The following is a 13295-nucleotide window of genomic DNA, read 5'->3' as shown; positions in this document are numbered from 1 at the left end:
TTCCCTTTCACATAAGACACTGGTACACATACAAAAGGAAAAGGCACATTAAATAAACTTCTGCTTAAAAGAAGTACTATCAGCAGACAGTGGCACATCTCAGTGCTCAAAAAGCCAGGGCTGGTTTCCACAGAGCACAGCCTTTTCTAGCAGTTCTGTATATATGCAGAGTAACACAAATACCTACTTCTTCCCAGACAGCATAGTTTCTTTCTTAATCCTCTCTGTGGGGGTTTCTAGACACGAATTACAACAGACCTCTTTCCTTCCAACTTCCCTTCCTCTCCCTCTCCCCATCTGATTCTAAAAGAAATTTGCTTTAGGAGAAATTGCAGGTATTCAGCTCCTCCTGGAATCTGGTCCTTACTAGCTGAGTAGTAAATTTTTGCACATATGTTTTCCTTTCTTCCTCGTTTTACTACTATGAGGAGCATCTGGCCCCTAGAAAGGAGCAGTGGGACTGTACCATTGCACCGGGGTCGGGAAAGAGGTTAACTAGCTGCTTTGTTCAATAGCTGCAGAAACACTTCCTCCCCTTTATGGTAACGGAATATTCCCCCCAAAACCTCCTCCTCCTCCTTCTTGTGGAATGAAAGCCAAGCATGAGCGAACTGCTACACTGAATGGGGAAGTCTGAGAAAAGTTCCTGTGCACACGTGCACATGCAACATCAAAATCCTCTTTAAAACTTCACCTGGTGAAAGGATGGCTGACAGTCAATCTTTTAGGAGGGATTAATTTTTACATCAGCCTTTAAATGTTTTTTCTCCAGTGTTGCAGCATTTTTCAATGCTGCAGAATTTGTATGTTAAAAAAAAAAAAAAATCTAGTTTCTGAAATCTTCCCTCTGCTAGGCAAATTAATGCACCCTACCAGGAAACCTCAGCCCTCTCAATATATAAACAACCACAGCCGACATGACAGAAACAGAGAAGAAAAAGCTCTCAATCCCAAACTACCACACATGGAACAGATTCTCAGGAGAATCTTAAATGTGACAAAACCAGCATATCTCATGCAACAGTGTGGCTTGCATGATATAGAGCTGTGATCTCCAAAGAGGGTTGCATGCACCCCAAAGGGGTATGCAAGGCAACCCATTGGTGTGCAGGAGGAAAGTAATAGAACTTCAGTAGAACATAATTTATAAATAAGTAAATATATGTATAACGGGGGTGTATGCTAAAGCCTTTTACCAAGAGGGATACGTGATCAAGAAAGTTCGGAGACATTGATAAAGGCAATCATGTACCCAAAATTACACAGACAGATATTCTTTTCACAGACACGATCCCACACAATAGTGAGTTTCAAATGTCCAGACACACAAACAGATCTCGTAATATTTAAAGTTGCAGTTATTAATACAATGGTCAGAGCAGCAAAGCATAATTCATTTATCAAATACTCTCCTCACTGTGTGAAACGTGTTAGGTCTTGAAGAGAAAAGAATTGGAATGTGCAGGGCAGACCACACAAACCAAAGAGAAGAAAACCACCCATGAGAGAATAGCTGAGGAGGATAAAAGGGAGGGGTGAGGCTAAGACAAGGGGAATAGAGTTTCAAAGAAAAAGGAGAGAAGAAGGAGGGTAAGAGTAAGAGAGGTGGGAGACAGAGGTAGAGAAAGCAAGATACACACAGAGCAACTATAAAAGACAGACAAGGAAAGAAAGGGATCTGAAGAAGAAAGGGAGGAGCTGGGAACGGCAAATAGAATAGCAGGCAAAGCAAAGAATAAGAAGGGTACTATTTATACATGAGAGGACATGTTTGACAAGCAGTTTTGAAGCAGAACTGTTTAGTGGATAAAATCTTCAAGAAGATTTTTTCAAGGCCAGATTTATCACTGCAACTGTCTGAAATAGCACATTTTCCTTCACAGATTTCTGAAGAATAATCATACAGATCAGTAAACTAAAACCTTATAATATCCTTCTGGATATCCTATATCCAAAGCCTTGTTGTTTTGTTTGTTGCTGTGTTTGGTGAAGTACAAATGTATTTTCTCCCTAAGAAAACTTGGCACAGAAAGAGGAGAAGCTTACAGAAGATTAATAAGAGATAACTGAAGATAATTTGGGGAAGCACAGAAGTGCAAAGGATTCAGGGGCAGCTCAAGATGGAATGTGAAAAACCAGACCCTGCACCTTTACAGTCTCCACACTGGCTCTTGGCAACCACCAGTATACAGTCATGCTTTTATTTTTTTAATCTTTATCACAAATAATGAGATTTTTTTTACCAGAAAGAAGGCTTCTGAGTCTCAGCTCTCCCTTGAAACAAGCAGTGTTCTTCTGCTTACAGACCAGGCTTATTCTCTGCTTTGTTCCTTCTTTGCCATCATTCATTTCTGCTTAGCGCTTTGCTTATGAGCTTTAATGGAAATAAATGCCAGAGAGGAGAAAAACCACAATCTACATTAGCTGACTGTTCACCCACCTGTATTTTTAATTATTATTTTCATTAAGTATGTGTATCAGTTGTTGTGAAAATTATCTTCCTTGACTATTATATCAACCATTCTCTATAATGTAACAGTGTATTAATTTTGTTAACATGTATTATTTCACATTGTACTCTGTATTGTCACAAAGTTCTGAAATTTTACTGAAGTTAGTATTGCTCCTGCTCAAGTAAAAGAAATTAAAGGATAACCTAGCCCTGGAAATATGGACTTTGACAATCAAGATAACAGTAGCATCCTAGACCACATCTTCCCAGCATCTTCTGGCATCAGAGCAAGTAATTATAGCAAGACTGAATCCAGGGATGGTCTGGATCAACAGATAAGCAGTAAGAATTCAGCAAAAATGCATGTGCTTTGCAGAGATTTGCTGTTATTAATAATCAGTAGTGTGGGTGTAAGTGATTAGTCAAATCATGTATTACCTGAATGTTTGAAGGGTATAAGAATTGTGTGTAAAACCACATTCAGGTTGCCCCAATTTGGCTGGGACACCTCATGCACGGGAATTAACATTTGCCCATTGTAATTCTATGCTTTGCATCCTACCTAGCAGTTGGCATGGGCCAGTTGCAAATTTTCATGACAGTCTCATAGGGGAAGAAACAGCTAAACTTGTGCCAGTTCACCAGAGCTACAGTCTAAATATCTGTTTATCTATCCATTTTCCAGCATCCTACCTATGCAACCTGAGCGTTCTAACATGCTCATTACACAGACTGAGTGCCAGTGCTCATCATGCTGACAGCCAGAGGGAAAAACAGTCATTTTTGCTTTGGACCAGGATTTGGGCAACTTTAAAAAGAGAAGTGGCTGCCTGGGAATCCATGACTGGTTTTACAATAAACCTTGTTCCATGCTGGGACTGGACACTATTTAGTCAATTCTGTGCAGACCCGCAATCCAGCTGTGTAAGTTCAATACTGCTGCTAGGTTTTACCTGAATGCCCAGACCTTGTAAATTAATTTTTTGCTTACTGGAACATGAGAAACTACAGGGTTTCTGAAGCTGCCAAAGGAAGAAAAAGTAAAATTCATGAGCTCTGCAGCCATGGCTCAGGAACAGAAATGTGCAGTTAGAGAGATGTATATTTATTTTGTATATATTGTTATTAAAGTCCTATGAACTCCCTAGAAATTATGAATGTATAGGTATATCTTGTGAACTTGTTGTGAACTTGTATGTTTTACAAGTTCTCCTCTATATTCTGTAAAGCATCTGAGACTAGCCCTGTCTATCTGCTGATCCGTGTTGATCCACGCTTCACTCACTTCCTTTCTAATTTCTACTTGTAAAAACCAGAAACTACAAACTCCTTTTGGAATAGCACAGACAAAGTATCACTGTATTTTTTTCAGTATTGTCTGTTTGACTTGGAAGGAAGAGGGCCTCAAGTAAACTGCAATTATCCTACTGTTCTGTTGCTTTCATAAGAGTGTTTGGAAATATTCCATGCTTTAAGGAGATCTGTGCTAGATTCGGGTGACTCTTGCTCATCTGAAGAATGACTCTAGAAAGCTGCAGAAGATTGCAAAAAGCTCTGTTTTCAGATGCATGCTTATGCTCTAGTGGAAAAAATCGACCTACAGTTACGTAGATGGAAAGGGAAGTTGCACTTCCTAAGTGCCCTGGGATTTAAGCAAAATTGCCCAGCTAAAGAGATCACATAACATAGAACTTATTCTTGGAAGCCCTGTAGAAAAATAGGGACATTAAGTTACTAAAAAGTATTGAAAGGCAGAGAGGTGAAGGCTTCACACCCTCAGGAAGCTGAAAGGAATGGAGCTGAGCTTCTGTGAGACAACGTAAGGTACCCACAGGAGTTTTCTTTTTGGCTGCCAAAGAGGGTGACTGGTGCCACCCTATGTCCAGACCCATCAGTAAAGGTCTGTGAGCCTGCTCAAACTTGCAGCAAGGGGTTACATAAATGACTGTCTTTCTCATTTAGCTCTTGGCTGAAAAATGAGTAGGAAAGGAGAACTACAAATTTAGTTGGGAATAAAATTATTTATTTTCTTTCAGAGAGAAAAAGAACGTGGGAAGTGTTAAAACAATTTTGTTTAGCATGAAGCTCCACTTAATATAATTATTCCAGGAGTTTTTCAGAGAAGGGAATGAATGGCTGGATACATCTCCTGGCAGAAAAAGTGTTTCATGAGCAGAACTGGTCTGTATCCCGGCAGTTCCCGGGTCTCAGACTGAGCCAGCTTCTTCCCAAGCAATGCTTAATTACTTGTAAGATGTGGAAACATCTCAACAGAAAAATTAATTTCTCATTCAATCTCCCATGCACAGACTGGCATATTCAGGAACCCAGAAGTGGCAACATGTTTCTAGAAAACAGTTTAAAAGTACTGTAGTGCAAAATGGGAATTTACTTCTAAGGCTGTAGTCCCACAGATATTTCAACCCCACAATAATATGACAGATGACATTACACTCTTTTTTTCTCTGCCCTTTCCTCATCACCTTCCCTGTGCTGTCAGCAAAGATTTGTGCAGTGATCTGGATCAAGGACCTGATCTGTCTGAAAACTAATTCATCAAAAATTAAATGCACAATTTTGGCGTACATGTAGGAGACTTTATGGAATTGAATAAAATGCTACAGCTAGAAGATGGATGGGAAGGCAAAGGATGGGCAGGTTGGGGAGGGACAGTCAAGAGAGTTGATGTTTGTTTTAAGTGGCCATATGCCAGTCCCCAGAGTATGAGGCCTTTGAAACTGAGTATCCCATAACAGGGATGTGTTTTCAGTACCCCTTGCTGTTGCAGTCTGTGTATGAAACTATTCTCTTCCCACCAAAAATAAAGCTGCAAAAAAGAAAGAAAGAAAATTGCTAAGAAACTATTCAAGAAAATAAAGCTAAACTTGAAAATGCCTCCAGAAATCATTAAAATGCCCTTGTTGAGTAAATCTGGAAAACACTGAGGGAGTGCAGGTGTGAAGTCACACAGGTTTACCCACAGGGTAACATGCAAAAAGTAATCCCCTTATGCATTAGGCAGCACAGCTGTAGAAGGTAAGCACCTTGAAGGTAACAAAAGCAATGAACTGCTTATCTTCATCATGTTGGGAGTAATCTATTATAATCACATCAGCTTTCCTGCTTATCACCCTGAATCACAGAATTATAGAATCACAGGATATTTTGAGTTGGAAGGGACCCATAAGGATCATTGAGTCCAACCCCCTGCTCCTCACAGGACTGCCTAAATCTAAACCATATGACTTAAGTGCTCCTTGAACTCCAACAAGCTTGGGGCCGAGACCACTTCCCTAGGGAGCATGTTCCAGTGACCAACAGTGCTCTCAGTGAAGGAATTCTTCCAAATGTCCAATGTAAACTTCCCCTAACACAGCTTCATATAATTTCAGTGGAATGAAAAGACAATCAAAATGTCTTTATAAATACATCAGCAACAAATGGAGGGCTAAGGAGAATCTCCATTCTTTACTGGATGCTGCAGGGGCAAACGTAGTGACAAAGAATGAGGGAAAGGTACATAATAGACCTTCCTTGTCTCAGTCCTTATTAGCAAGACCAGTTGTTCTTCAGGTACCCAGCTCTCTGAGATGGGAGGCAGGGAGCAGAATGCACCCCCCGTAATCCAATGGAAATGCTCAGTGACCTGCTGCAGACACACATAGGGCTTTGGATCCAGATGGGATCCACCTGAGGGACCTGGTTCACCAGGGAGGGCCCAGGTGACTGGATGTTGACAAATGTGACGCCCATCCAAAAGAAGGGCCGGAAGGAAGATCCAGGGAACTACAGACCTGTCAGGCTGAGCTCATGCCTGGGGAGGTCATGGAACAACTCATCCTGAGTGCCATCACACAGTGTGTGCAGGGTAACCAGGGATTCAAGCCCAGCCAGGATGGATTTAGGAAAGACAGGTCCTTCTTGACCAACCTGATCTCCTTCCATGACAGGGTGCTTAGTGGATGAGGGAAAGGCAGTGGATGTTTTCTTCTACCTGAACTTCAATAAAGCCTTTGACACCATTTTCCCACAACATTTTTTGGGAGAAGCTGGCTGCTTATCACTTAGACAGGCATACTTTTCACTGGGTTAAAAACTGGCTGTATGGCTGGGCCCAGGAAGTGGTGGTGAAAGGAGTTGTGTCCAGTTGGCAGTTGGTCACCAGTGGGGTTCCCTAGAGCTCGGTATTGCGGCCAGTCCTGTTTAATATCTTTTGTGATGATCTGGGCTAAGGGATCAAAGGTATCCTCAGTCAGTTCACAGGAGATACCAGGCGGGGTGGGAGTGTTGACCTGCAGGAGGGCCGGAGAGCTCTGCAGAGGGATCTGGACAGGCTGGATCCATGGGCTGAGGCCAGTTGTGTGAGGTTCAATAAGGCTGAGTGTGGAGTCCTGCACTTAGGTCACAACCTGCAGAGTTACAGGCTTGGAACAGAGTGAAAGGAATGTGCCCCAGCGTAAAAGGACCTGGGGGTGTGGCTGAACAGGAACTGGCAGTGTGCCCAGGTAGCCAAGAAGGCCAGTGGCTCCTGGCCTGTATGATCAATACTGTGGCCAGCAGGGCCAGGACAGTGATCATCCCCTATCTCCTCGGCACTGGTGAGGCTACACCTCAAATCCTGTGTTCAGTGCTGGGCCCCTCACTACAAGAGAAACACTGAGGTGTTGGAGCAAGTCCAGAGAAGGGCAACTGAGCTGGTGAAGGGTCTGCAGCACAAGTCCTGTGAGGAGCTGCTGAGGCAGCTGGGGTTGTTTGGCATGGAGAAAAGGAGGCTCAGGGGGACCTTAACACACTCCACAGCTGCCTGAAAGGAGGGTGTAGCCAGGTGGGGGTGAGTCTATTTTTCCATGGAACAAGCAACAGGACAAGAGGAAACAATCTCGAGTTGTGCCAGGGCAGGTTTAAATTGGAAATTAAGGAAGATTTGTTCACCAAAAGGTTTATCAAACGCTGGAACAGGCTGTCCAGGAAAGTGGATGAGTCACCATCCCTGGAGGCATTTAAAAGATGTGCAAATGTGGCAATTAGGGACAAGTCTTAGACACAAACTTGGCAGCATTGGGTTTCTGGTTGGATTTGATGATCTTAAAGGTCTTTTTCAACCTTAATGATTCTAGATTTCCTTGTGTCCAATCTTTGGTCACCAGAGAAAGAAGATCAGCACCTCCCACTCTATTTACCCCATGAGGAAGCTGTAGGTCACTCCTCAGCCTTCTTTAGGCTGGGCAAACCAAGTGACCTCTGTCTCTGGAGACCTTTCTTCATCTTGGTCGCCTTTCTCTGGACACATTCTAATAATCTGATGTCCCTGTTACATTGTGGTGCCCAAAACTGCACACAGAACTTGAGGTGAGGTCGCATCAATGCAGAGCAGAGCAAGACAATCCCCTCTCTTGCCTGGCTGGTGATGCTGTGCCTGATGCATCCCTGGACCCAGTTAGCCCTTTTGGCTGCCTGGACACTGCTGACTTATGTTCCACTTGCCATCAACCCAAACCCCCATATCCCTTTCTACAGGGCTCTCCAGCCTCTCATCCCCCAGGTCGTATGCATTAGAGAACAGGCTGTGAACAGAGAGGACTAAGATTTGTGAAAAAGGTACAAAAAATAATTGAAGAAAACCATGAAATAGGGAGCGTAATTTTGAACTAGAGCTCAGGAGAATAGAGAGCCGGCGAACGTGTTTGAGAACAAGTAATACATTCTTCCTTGCGCTGAAGTCTGAACACGGAGTGAAGATAACTGTGTGGGGCGCACAGCATTTCTCGGGCTCTTCCAGGCGAGCGTGGAACGGAGCTCCGGCTGGGTGTGGGTGTACGGTCCCCCGGGCGGGCGATTTCGGGGCGATTTCGGGGCGATTTCGGGGCGATTTCGGGGCGCCCGTTCCCGCGGCGGCGCGCTGGGTGCGGCTCTGCGGCTGAGCAGTGCCGCCCGGTGGCCAGAGCGGGTACTGCACCCCAACGCCCCGGCTCGGCACCACCGCGCTCCGCTCGTCCCTCGCGCTTAGCAGAACCAGGCGTATGAAAGCATCGCGTATTCAAATGTTAGAAATCCCACGAAATAAAAAAAAACATTAAAACTTGTGACAGTACTAGCCCTCTCCTTTTTTGGGTCATCGCTAGCACTGCACAGTTCAGGGTACTGAACTCGGTAGGGAAAGTAATTTGAAACTACCTTCCTAATCTCTAGCATTTCAGGGACACCCATGAATTCTAAGTGACTGTGACTGATAATAATCATTAACTACTACCCTGACCGGCTTTTCTCTGCTGCAGAAAGTATCTTGAAGCAGTGGGTGCTCGCTGTTTAAAGTCATCGTTATCCTACTGACACTGTGTGATGCTACACGTGGTTTAAGTATTTTTTTCCCAAATCTATGATTTTCTCTATAAAGCGTGTTGAAGCTGTACTCCTTCAGCCAAGAGAGTCAGATTCCTGAGTGCATCAATAAGCTTTAATTGTTCCTGACAAGTTCACTTGCGCTCTCCAACAATGCAGTTTCTGTCCCTTGCCCCAAAAGCTGTATGTCAAATGTCAGCACACATCGCCTGTCTAAGCTATGTCGTGAGCAGGTCTTCACCTGTGTTGTTGGTAAGATGGGTGAAATGCACCATTGCCCTGCAGATTCTGCCTTGCATTTGTCGTTAGAAAAAAGCTCCAGAGATCTTTTAGGGACCATATTTACAAATTGGCTGTTGTCATGTTGGCAGTCTTCTGCTGGCTTTCTAAAGGCTTTCTCTCCTACTTAGTGACCACTGGGTTGGTGCATAAATGCTTGAGAGCATTTTAAGGGCAGTGTGTCATTCAGGAAAGGCCAGCTTAAGGTCTTTGTCACTGACACAAGTGGCTATGTTGCATTGCCAAAATACAGACATTTTTCTCAGATTCCATTAGCATTACTGAGTCAATAAATCAGTCCTTGTACAGGCAAGAGCAGGGAAATGTCATCTTAAAAAAACCTGTAGGTTTTATGGAAAGTGTCATGGAACTGCTTCTGCAAGGTCTATCAATTAGATAGACAGGCTTGTGAGGACCCATATGTGGTTGGATCTCACCTGTACTGCAGCTCCCTTGCTGCATAATAAAAGATGAACAGTTTTGACAAACTATAACCAAGTGAATAATAAAGAGTTGCAGGGGGGGAAAGAAAAGAAAAAAAATGAGTAACTTGCTGCTGTGCTTTACAGCAAGATTGGACAGGTATTCCAAATAAATAAATAAATATAAAAATGCAAAATGTGTGGCACAGTTGTTGTTTCATTACAGCTGATTATGTGTCTGCTCAGAGAGAACATAGCTTGTATAGCAAATAGCTTTTCTGGGCACAAACTGCAGGGGAGGAAGAGGACACCTCTCCTAAAGCAGGTAATGAAGGCTGCTTGCAGTGAGCTGCTTTCTGGTTTCACATTCAACAAGAGGAACAAGGATGTGGTTGAAATATTTCTGTCTGTAACTGCAAGTTTGCATCCTTGACTAAGAATTCTCTGGCTCAGAGAAAAAAATATCTTCAAGAAAATGGTGTGACTTCAGATAAATGCAAGACTGTATTTGAGGGTCAGTTCTTAAAATGTGGCCTGTAAAGAAAGTAAAGCTGTTTTGTCCACAGTAAGGTGGGTTTGCTTTGCTTTATAAACTAGCCTAAATTCTTGCTTCTACCTCAGTGTCCTAGGGACAGACCTTAATTACCCAAATTACCTGTCTTTTGTTTTCTACAAGTCCGTTTTTCTTTTTCATTCACATTTATCCTAAAACACAGCCTGTGTCAATCTGCCTTACAATGAGTCTGTGCTGGTCTAATCAGGCAGTCTGGTATTTCTACCTACTGACTTTCTGTCATTCCCTTCATATGAAGTGCTTTTTAATGAACTGCTGAAATTCTTCATTTTCCTGGACTGAGCTACTGCCTGAGCAAGACTAAATCAATAAATGTTTTGAGCCAATCATTTAAAAGGAGAGGAAGTTGCCACATGCAAAGAGGTTCATGCAGTTGGTTCAGGGTTCAGCATCCTATACTCAAAGAAAATAAATTAATGTGAATAATTGTAAAGAACAGAAATTAATGTGAAAAAATGTAAAGAACAGAAATTCATGTTTAAGTTGCATTTATCTCTTCTTTCAAAGATGGAACATAACTCATAAAAGGAATACTTGAGGAAAATAGGACCAATTTCATAACCAGTTTTTCAGTAATTCTCTGGTAAAATGATTCTGTAGAAGTGGAATGTTGAATAAAGCACCAGAGAAAAAGTATTAACTTCAGATTTTTAAGGAAACTGAAAAAATAATTTAAAAGGAGGAACTGGGAATAAAGAGAGAGTCCATAGCATAACCAAATAACAAATCCAGACAAATGAATTAATGGAGACTGGAAAAAGGGAGGTTTTGTAGGGAAAAATAAAATCCAGGCAACAGATAGAACATCTGGCTTCCAAGTGCCTGATATCTCTTGCTGACAGTGCAGTTGCAGGACAGGAAAATGCTGACATGGTTGTTGTTGTTTCTCTTTACAGCTGCCGAATGTAAGAACACACTGGAGCTGTCAGGACCAAGAGGTGTGTCTGTTAAAAACGGGACCACACTCCCACTACTAAAAGTGATTTCAGCATTGATTGTAATAAAAAAAGAAAGTCCTAAAGCAAGGGGGCTCACGGGCTGAGCAGGAGCGTTCCCGTCGAGGATGCTGCAGTGCGGCGCTGGGTCTTCTGAGCAGCGATCTCCTCGACGTTCCAGATGGAGCAGCACAGGCTCAGTGGGTCAGAAGCCCCCTTTTTATCCTGTTTTGGTTTTTTTTTTTTTTTTTTATTTTTTTTTTTTTATTGTTGTCCCTTTGGATTGGTTTCTTTTTGGATCCTTCATTCGCATGAAGGTTTAAGGCGCTTGATTGGCCCGTTACAGTTCTGTCCAGGCTGGCTCGTTTCGCTTGGGGGGCGGTGCACTTTACTTAGGTGTAATACGCTACGTTGAGTACCGTATCTCTTACAACTACCCCCTTAAACCCCCTTTACCATAACCAAACTAACAGTACATGCTTAACAACTATCAACTATTTTACAATAGCTTCTATCCTATTTTTAACAATTTTCTCTTTTTTTTTTTTCCTCCTGCTTTCAGGTGAGTGCTCTCAGACCTTTTGGTAGCCTCCCTGTTTAGTTTTTCAGCTCCAGGGATCATCAGTCCAGCTTCTTGGAGAGCCGCAGTGGCACCGTTCCCACGAAGCAGCAGCCGGCCCGTGAAGAAACTTTCCCGGCGCCGGTGCTGGGTGCCGCTAGGACGGTGCGAGCGTCCCGCACCAACGTGGCACGGCTGCTCGGCAGAAGAGGCAGCTGCCAGAGAGCACACGGGGTTTTATCAGCAGTGCCACCTGTTAAAAACAGGTTAGAAGCTATTGTAAAATAGTTGATAGTTGTTAAGCATGTACTGTTAGTTTGGTTATGGTAAAGGGGGTTTAAGGGGGTAGTTGTCAGAGATACGGTACTCAACGTACCGTAATACACCTAAGTAAAGTGCACCGCCCCCAAGCGAAACGAGCCAGCCTGGACAGAACTGTAATGGGCCAATCAAGCGCCTTAAACCTTCATGCGAATGAAGGATCCAAAAAGAAACCAATCCAAAGGGACAAAAAACAGGATAAAAAAGGGGGCTTCTGACCCACTGAGCCTGTGCTGCTCCATCTGGAACGTCGAGGAGATCGCTGCTCAGAAGACCCAGCACCGCACTGCAGCATCCTCGACGGGAACGCTCCTGCTCAGCCCGCGGTCCCCCTTGCTTTAGGCCTTTCTTTTGTATTACAGTAAATGCTGACATCCCTTTTAGTACCGGGAGTGTGGTCCCGTATATAACAACAGCAGAGGTGTGTTACTGGTGCCTGGAGCCTCATGCTGAAAACAGATGAAATCACAGTTCTTGCACAGAGCTCTTTACGGGCTGAGCAGAGCTGGGCTGGTTTCAGCTGGCACTTCCCACCCTCTCTCAAGGGAGGTGCCCCGGGCTGCTTCCTGATAAATACGGGCTGTTTGCCTTTTGTTAATCCTGGAAGCCGAATGAAAAAGGAACTTTTCATTAGTAAAGTATTTTCAGAGGTTTTATTTCAGATCACAAGTACAATTACTCCCAAGTTGCAAAGAAAATTCTTTGAAATTCTTCTTTCTTAATCAAAAGGCTTTTTACTGATTTTTTCCAGTATCTCTGATAAGTTTTGTACGTTTTTTCATTGCTATTTTACATATAAAAATAAGATTCGCTGGAAAATATAGAACTGCCTTCTCCTTGAGACTGTTCTTAAAACCTGCAATTTTCAGGATGTGTGGAATGTGGTTCATCCACCTCAGTCTAAGGAATGCTCATCAGTGAGAAATCCATGGAAAGGTGAGCCCTCAAGTGTGTTCATGCCCTAGGGGAAGGGGAAATAGGATCAGCTCACAATCAGTTTGTGTGTGGGAGGGACAATTTCTTTTGACTCACCCTGCACTGAGAACAGGTTGTTCTTAAATCTTGTTCAGGCATTGTGCCTGTTCACTAAAATCCTGCTCAGGAGCTGGCTGGCACAGCTCGTGCTGAGGCCTGATGAATGCTGGGGGCAGACACTGGGTCAAAGAGAGAGCACCGCTCGGCAGGACAGGAGCCCCGAAAGGGGCGAAGGGCCATTTTGCAGCCATTGTCACCTGCAGATCGCTGGCACCTGCAGCCATCTTCTCCGTCTGTCACTTTCTGCACAATCTGCTAATTTATGAAAATGATTTAGACCAAACCTTCAGGATGGAAGATATAAAACCACCAGCTTACTCAGAGTGCATTTGGAGCGGACACAATAGCAGCTGGATTGCTGGGACTTCCCTGCTTGCCG

This window comes from Anomalospiza imberbis, chromosome 2, assembly GCF_031753505.1.
Source record: "Anomalospiza imberbis isolate Cuckoo-Finch-1a 21T00152 chromosome 2, ASM3175350v1, whole genome shotgun sequence".
Lineage (NCBI taxonomy): Eukaryota > Metazoa > Chordata > Aves > Passeriformes > Viduidae > Anomalospiza > Anomalospiza imberbis.
The sequence above is the reverse complement of the archived record's forward strand: the minus strand, read 5'-3'. Positions refer to the sequence as shown.